Genomic DNA, 8,734 nt, shown 5'->3' on the forward strand with positions numbered 1-8,734 from the left:
TATGTCCGATAACATACGCATAAAGTATGTTTTCTGTCTCTTTCGGCCTCTGTTGTCACAGATTATACAAGCTTTTCTAAAAAAACATCAGCCATATTTTTCAAAAGCCACCTAATTTTACAATGTATCTAAAGACACATAATACATAAATATTTTTAAATAAAAATAAAATTTTTAATAAATTTTATATCCCGTCATTCAAAAATAGTTGGTACTGTCTACATTATATACGATGAAATTAACAACTGACTGCTAAAAACTAAAAATGCCACCAGCCAAATTTTAACTCCATTATAGGCAACATCAACATTCATTAAGCAGCATTCAGCAACCATGAAACACAATTTCCAAACACATCGAACAAACCTAGACATTATTAAAATGCACAAGTTAACTAAAAAAATGGAACATTGCTAATATAATGAAAAAATAGCAAAACATTGCAGAATGAGGGAAATAGGAGAAGTACAGAATTAAAAACAATTATAAATAGTGCAAATAACATATCTAAATAATTTTCATGGTCATGAAATTGAATTATATAAACACTTATATATTAAAAACATATAGAATTAATTTGAGAAAGAGCTGAGCAGCAGAGTAAAATGAAAGGAGGGACAAATATTTGTACCTCAGGAATGGACCGAGAACCTAGAGTTTTATCTGGTGAGTTGTATGACTAGCTGATAGCCTGAGACATTAAAAGGGAGATACCATAAAATTTCTGAAGGTGAATAGAACAATCTTTAACAATCTAAAAAAAAGACACTATATAGAGGGATGTTGAACATGCTATTATACAATTGAAAATCTATTTCAGTTTCAACAACGAAAAAGTTATTGATTTTAATATAACATCTAAAAAATGAGGGAACTGCTGCATTTATGGAACTGCTAACATAATATTCTTCAAGAAACTCACATGTCGTCTGTTTGTGCCGAAGTCTTTCGGTTTTTCGATAAAATTGGGATTAACAACCGAAGCACAGTTTCTCCTAGCTTCTGGACAAGCTAACCCAATAATCCTCCTGCTACCTAAAAAAATACAAGTAGCATGTTTATCATGTTCAGATCGATATACATCCAAAGTGCTAAGAGCTTTTAAAAAAGAGCTGTAGAGTTGTCGCCTCTCAGACGAGGAGCACGCAAGAGAAGAAAATAATGTATTTAATGATACCGACATTATTTTCTTTTGAGTTTTTCGGGTGTTTGCAACAGCATTTTTTCAGACATGTAAAACAACCAGGTTTATAAGAGAATAAGGAAGATATTATGTTTAGATGATTAAAATGCATTTAAAAAACTCAAGCTGCATTATCACCAAAAAACTATAACAAATATACTAGGTGACTTGTGACTGGTGTCACAGGAATTAACCATGCTTTTTAGTCAAAATGTTAGGATAAGCCATGATCATGTGTTTTAAGCACGAATCTCATTATGTTACAACTTTATTTTTATCACTTGAATTAGTGCTAATAATATTGAGAAATGTTTCCTTCGGTATTCTGTCCTCCAAACTATGGAAGAAAATGACAGCAAACCTTCCTCCTGGTGCAAGACAACTGAAAAAAGTATAGAGAGATTCCTCTAGTGTCAACAAATAGTACCAATATAGAATCACAGTCCTAGTGAACAATAAAGCAATGATGCATAAAAGTTAAAAACCTATCTTTAACATTAAAAAAAGAAAACTTTATATAAGATCTACGAACCTTAATAATTTTTAATCAATCTCAATGCCAACCTCATCCTGAATATATATATATATATATATGTATAGACTGTTGGAGAGCCACATGTCACCCTCAATCTTACAGTTGTGCGCTGCATTGCTCTCTTAATGTTAAAAGCTGAACGAATCCAATCTATATTGAATTAATATCATGACTATGTATAAACCATATCTATATTGAAGAATATAAGTTCTTCTACCAATAAGTACTTACGGGCTTATAAGCCAATAAGCCACTTATTTAGTGGTGGCCAAACATGCCCTAAAACACAGAATATTTACTTATGCACTAGAACCTTGAAAATGGCATCCATTAATTTCTTTAGCCATTCGACCCTTCCATCATAGCCATCTTTAAGGATGCTGTAAAAAGTATTGTTAGTATACTCATATTCATGAATTTTCATCCAGGCCTGAGGTGAAAACTGTCAGGGAAAAAGAGTCACAACAAAAAATTAATTAAAATTTGGATTGCCAAAAAGTTCCAGCAATGTAGATTTTGTTTATGTCTTCAAGTTAAAACTTGTGTATATTTAGAGATTTTCATATGAAATAGACTAAGTAGAAACCATGTGGTAAGTTTAACTATTATCAGGACTATCAGCTCAGCTAGCGACATTCCTTATGCAGTTTTTCTTTTGCGAGCATTTTATAATTCATCTTAACAGAGCTACAAAGTTATATTTTATAAACCAATATCCATATTTTTTTCAAAAATGAAGTAGCCTTTTAGATAAATAAATGCAGCATAATCAAAAGAATACTCTCACTACACAAATTAACAAGATAAACAAATTGTTCAACTTTTAAAAAATTAAATGTATAGAGAAACTAAATGGGATTGGCAAGAAAAATTTAAATTATACAAGTGAAAAGATTTTATTAGAAACATTTCAGCGAATTATCGAATTCAATTTTCAGCATCTCAGAGCTTTCATTACTAGGGTCAAATTACTATGTAATTTAAAGTCTTTTTTAACTATCACCTCTCTATCTATGAATATCTGATATTCAAATTTAATTCCCCCAATAAGTTAATTTAATAGTTGCAATATGTATAAATAATTTATTATATTTTATAGATGATCTACAATATTCAATTTTTTTATTAGACACCGCACACTATACAAAAGAAAGCATCACTTTAATACCATTAAAATAGGTGTACCTATAGATATTTTGTTGTTATGCTTAAATAATGATGTATCAATTCTCAAGGCCCCTTGGTCTCTTATGGGTAAACAAAGTAGTGAAAATGAGTTATGTACATTGAATCTTAGTTGTAACACCCCCAGATCCGGGGTCGGGGATCCGGGTCGTCACGAGTTCCATTTCCCTTAACAACACCCAATCTTAATAAATAATCAACTACTCTGTACTTTGACCCCACAATAAACACACACACCACAAGTTATAGTCTCAGAGATGAATATCCAAAAATAATCACAAGTCGTTTATTTCCACAATTATATGCCAATACACCTTAAACAGGTTTCTGAATGAATTTACATTTCTTTGCCATTATTACAATTCATAAATATACATAATCTGATACATCAAAAGTTGGAAGCCTAGCCTATTGGTAGTTCCTACCTCAGCTATGGCGGCATCAGTGCTTCTGGAAAACTGCGGAACGTCCCCTAACCTCTTGCGAATCGGAAGCTTGGTCCGGTTCATCTTGTCTATCTGATGTTGTGTGATGAAAGAAGAAAGCAAGGGTGAGCAGCAAGCCCACCAAAATAATATGTATAATGATTGACAATATATGAGCCTTCTCATAGTACTCATGAAAGTCTTGGTCAAAAGAAATGAACCAAGTTTGATATCTTAATGCGATGAAGTCGCAAAATATTCAGTATATATACATATATACTTTTCAAAATATTGGAAGTCCTCTTCCATGCATAATATACACAAAGTCCCAGTGTATAACTGTATAAAAAAAATATCGTTGCAAGGTGATCTCATATATCTAACCTTGTCTCAACGTTTTTCTGAAAATCTTTGTCATTCATAAGACAATTATTAATTAGATATAAGTTTAAAAGATGAAGTTACAAGATACCCCAATATACTTATATCTTTCCCAAATACTACTTGAACTACCACCGTTCAAGTTATAAATTAGCTTCAAAAGTTCATCACATAGATGAGACTATAAGACAAGATTTGAATAGATTAAATCTTTAAAATATCATCAAAATAAAATGAAGTTACGAGATACTTCATTTGATGCAAACATCATTTTGAAAACTTGACCCTGCCAACACTCAACAATCTCCCAACCGTAGCCTTTCTATCGAAATGCTCTGGGTAGTGTTGCAGAAATATCCAATTGGATGATGAACTCATTACGGGAGTTTGCCGCGCCAGGAAGACCACTTACGATGATCAGTCGTAGTAGTGCAACCCCACCATTTTCTACATGTAGAGGAGAACCTGTCGGATTTACTTGTCAACCGAACACTGAACTCCTAAAGAATGGACCGCCTTAGCGGAACTTCCAGGCCATTTGGGCCAATATAATAAGGCTGGGCCGGTGCTACTCGGCCACTTATGCCACTCCTAGTTCAGATGAAATCCATGACTCTGAAACGTAAAGCTCGTTTCCCCCTTTCCCCAAGTAGAAACTTGTTGATACGGCTCCACCAAGAAGTCGTACCTAGTTGGAAAGGAAAACTCACCGATATTTCCCAGGCGATGCCTGTTAATGGATTAACTTGTTCCAAGAATTTTACTTCCCGAATATTGGGTAAGTAATGAAAAACTCTTTTACCAAGACAGCAACCTTGTTGCGAATATAAAATACACCACAGAGCCGGATTCCCCAGGTTTTGAGCGAGTATTTAAATCCCCTTAAAAAGGAAGATCTTAAATATAAAAATGAGTTTTGGGATCCGCTCTAACTTTTAAAAATCATTTTGAAGACTCGAAAACACTTTAAAAAGTGTTTGGAGTAAAGCTGATTTAATGAAGTAAATCAGTCCCCAGTATATTTAGAAAAATGCCTGAATATTATTATTTAAATAATATTCTCATAAAGATAATCCTTATAAAAATAATCGAAGTAGAAGTATTAAAACTTATACTTGAAATGGATATTAAATAACCAAAGATATACTTATATAAAAGTACTATCTTTATTTGAATAATCGAAAATAAGTTTGATTATTTACACCTTATTCTTTAATAAAATAAAGAATATATCTCAGCAAATAATCGGAGTCATAGATCCTCAAATGAATATTCAAAAATATTCAATAAATAATATAAACTGAGTCATGAGCCCTCGAATGAATATTCAAATAATATTCAATAAATAATATAAAGAGTCATAAGCCCTCGAATGAATATTCAAATAATATTCAGATAAATAAATAAAAGGGTCATAAGCCCTCGAATGAATATTCAAATAATATTCAATAAATAAAATAAAGAGTCATAAGCCCTCGAATGAATATTCAAATAATATTCAGATAAATAAATAAAAGGGTCATAAGCCCTCGAATGAATATTCAAATAATATTCAATAAATAAAATAAAGTTAAAGTTATCGAATAAACCTTATTCGATTAATAGTTTGGAAAACTATAACCATATATATATATAAATATATATATATATATATATATCCATATCCATATATACAAAATCTACTCGGGATCCTCGACTCCCGGTTTAGAAATATGTTCACCTTTTATCCCCTATACTAAGGGTATACGCAACTACTTGCTTATTTCTAGCATAGGTATTATGCAACTATAAGCATTGAAATCAACAGATAGATAACCAGATTACGAAACAGACATGCATATATACCATATCAGCATGCTCCAATATATCGCAAAATTTGCTAATAACAATCATGCACTATCACAAGATAATGCATATACATATATTTACATCACAACAACAGTATAACGGGTAGAAAACTTGCCTGAGCGACTTGGGGTTGAGAAAGGCTCGGGACGAGTCTGATAACCTATAAACAACAAGTAAGTTGGAATTAAACCAAAATCACTTGTAAATCTATACTTTAACTAACTTAGACTCTAACGCTTGTTTTGCGCTCACTGATTTGCTTAAGTCACTCGGGTACCCGCGGCTCCACCATTTTTAATAATTTAACCTTTACGAGTTTTAAAGCGATTCCTTCGCGAGTGTCTTACCAACTGCCTAACACACTTACCATAAATGTTTCATACATTAATTAACCCTTTTTGGTCTTTAACCTATGTTTCAAAGTAAGGCGAGGGAAAAAGTTTCGTTCGCGAAACGCCGTTACTTGAAACGGTCGTTTCTCCTAAACCGTGCATCGGAATTGAACGAACTACATATCAAAACGAAGCTCGTAACATGAGCTATCTAAACATGGAAGTGGTCATAATCTATCAGGGGGTTCTCGGGTCCTAATGCTATGCACAAAAACAGTCCAAAGAAAATCGGACGTTACGACGGCTATATTTACGCGATTTCCAATATTTTAAATCAAAACCACAACAATTACCATTCCATTTCACTACCATTCCAAATCCCAAACTCTAAATCATAACAACAAGCTAGAATATCATCCTACTCATAAAAATCATCTTATAATATATAGGAATCTAGGGTTTCGAGATGGTATACCTTCCTTGAAGTGGTGGGATGAGCTAGGAAGCCTTAAGAAGCTTTGAGAAGTCTTAAGAAAGCTTGGATCTTCAAGAAAACAAGAAAACTTCAAGTTAAAAAAACTTGAAAACACTATTCATAGTCTTCTTCTTTGATTAAATGAAGAAGATTGAGAAGGAATTGATGGCTTAAACTCATGGTATAGCCCTAACTAAGCATGAAGATGATTAGGGAATTTACTCACCAATTTAGGAAGCTTGGATCTTGAATTTTTGAAAATTCTTTCCTAATGAATAGTAAAAAGCCGAGAGCTTCAAGAACAAAGCCTTGGTTGCTTTTTGATTTTGATGAAAATGATTTTTGCTTGGCTTGGTTGCTTGGTTTTTGTGCTTGCTTTAGTCAATTACCTTCTTGCCCTTGAATTTGTGTGGTTACAAAGCCACCACACCTCCTTCCTTCCCATGTCATGCTTATGTCATCCTCATGATGTCATCCTCCCTTCCTTGTCCTCTTTCTATTGGTTGGATGACATCATTCCCACTAATCCCTTTGATTAACTTCCTAATCGTTTGCCTAATGACCGCTGATCTGTTATACGGTTCGCTTAACTTTCGTTCTCGTTTATCGTTTGAAGGATCATACCCGGGATCTTATTACCTAGGTTCCCTTAACCTTTCTCAATACATTATATTCCTTTTTATGATCCTCTATTATAATCCTTTAATTTAAATCCTTTTTATCCTGTTACCTTATACTCAATTCTCTCCGTATCTTGTGGATTTCCGGGAAAAACCAAAGTGTTCAGAATTGGATTCTGACGATCTTTACATACACTTATATACCACATAGAGTACTAATAATATCCCATAAGATCAATAACAGAACCCCTATATAGCGTGTCATGAATAGTTTTCTCATTCAGCAAAAACACTATTCATAAGGGTTTCAAAAATTTCCACAAATTGGGGTTATTACAGTCTCCCCTCCTTAAAAGGATTTCGTCCCGGAATCAGATAGAAATAAATAGGGATACTTTCTTAGTATTGCACTTTCTAACTCTCAAGTCAATTTTCCCACATTGTGGTTCTACCACCAACTCTGCCTAGTTTGATAATCCTTCTCCTAAGCACTTGTTCCTTTTCACTCTATAACCCTTCCTGGTTGCTCCATATAGGTTACGTCGGGTTGCATATCTATGCGCTCATATGCCTCTATTTATCTGGCATCTGAATTACACTTCCTTAACATTGATACGTGAAACACGTTACGACCTGCTACATGTTCGGGGTTAGGGCTAGCTCATATGCTAACTTCCCAAACGTCTTAATATATCCAAGGGTCCAACAAATTGTAGACTTAGCTTTCCTTTCTTTCCGAACCTCATCAATCCTTTCCAAGGGATACCTATATCATTACTAGGTCCCCTTATTTCATACTCTTTATCCTTTCGTGTCAAATCAACATACTTATCATGTCCATCTTGGGCTACTACCAGCCGTCCTCTGATTAGATCTATCATATCCTTGGTCCTTTGGACTACTGCGGGTCCGAGCATCTTGCGCTCTACAACTTCATCCTAACATAAGGGAGATCGACATTGTCTTCCCTCAAGGATCTCATAAGGCGACATCTCGATAATGACATATGATCTATTATCGTAAGATAACTCAATCCGAATTAAGTGATCATTCCAATTTCTTTCAAGTCTATTGCACCGACTCTCATTATAGTTATTAGAGCTTTTGCTTCTCACTACCCATCCTTTTTCCCAGTTCGTAGTCGCTACTATCTTCCATTCCTAATATTATACTGGTTATACTTTTGCTCGTTAGCGTTCTATAACCTTTTAATAACCACGTCAACCTTAGTATTACGAATGTGTTCCCATTCTGAATACCACCATAACTTTATTACTCCTTTTTCAGTTGTTTCTATTTTCCAAAATTTGATCAATCAAATAGAAGTAAAGGAATTTGTTGAGAGATCACTATGATCATGAACACTTGTTATATCGCATAGTTAGTACAGAAGGTGGCCAGCCTTTAGTACTTGACAAGCAATTAAACAACATGTGGTATCCTACTAGGCTTCTATCACAAAGATAGATAGTCATTCGGCAATACCTCCCCTTCTGGAAGGGTTGTTCTTCTCAGCTTACATGAAATGAAAAGAAGAGAAAAGAACGAACTGAAGAGAATTGTATATATGAAAAAAATATACTGCCACAAAATATCTGGCTTGGAACCTACCTCTGAACTATAGAGGTTTGTCATAGAAGAACAAAACATATATGTATTTATATCAACATCAAGTATTATAACATCGCATTTCACGTGCCTAAATATTTTCGCTATCCCGTCCATCATTCTATGGACCCACACTCTTCCT

Source organism: Apium graveolens, chromosome 10 (assembly GCF_009905375.1).
Source record: "Apium graveolens cultivar Ventura chromosome 10, ASM990537v1, whole genome shotgun sequence".
Taxonomy (NCBI): Eukaryota; Viridiplantae; Streptophyta; class Magnoliopsida; order Apiales; family Apiaceae; genus Apium; species Apium graveolens.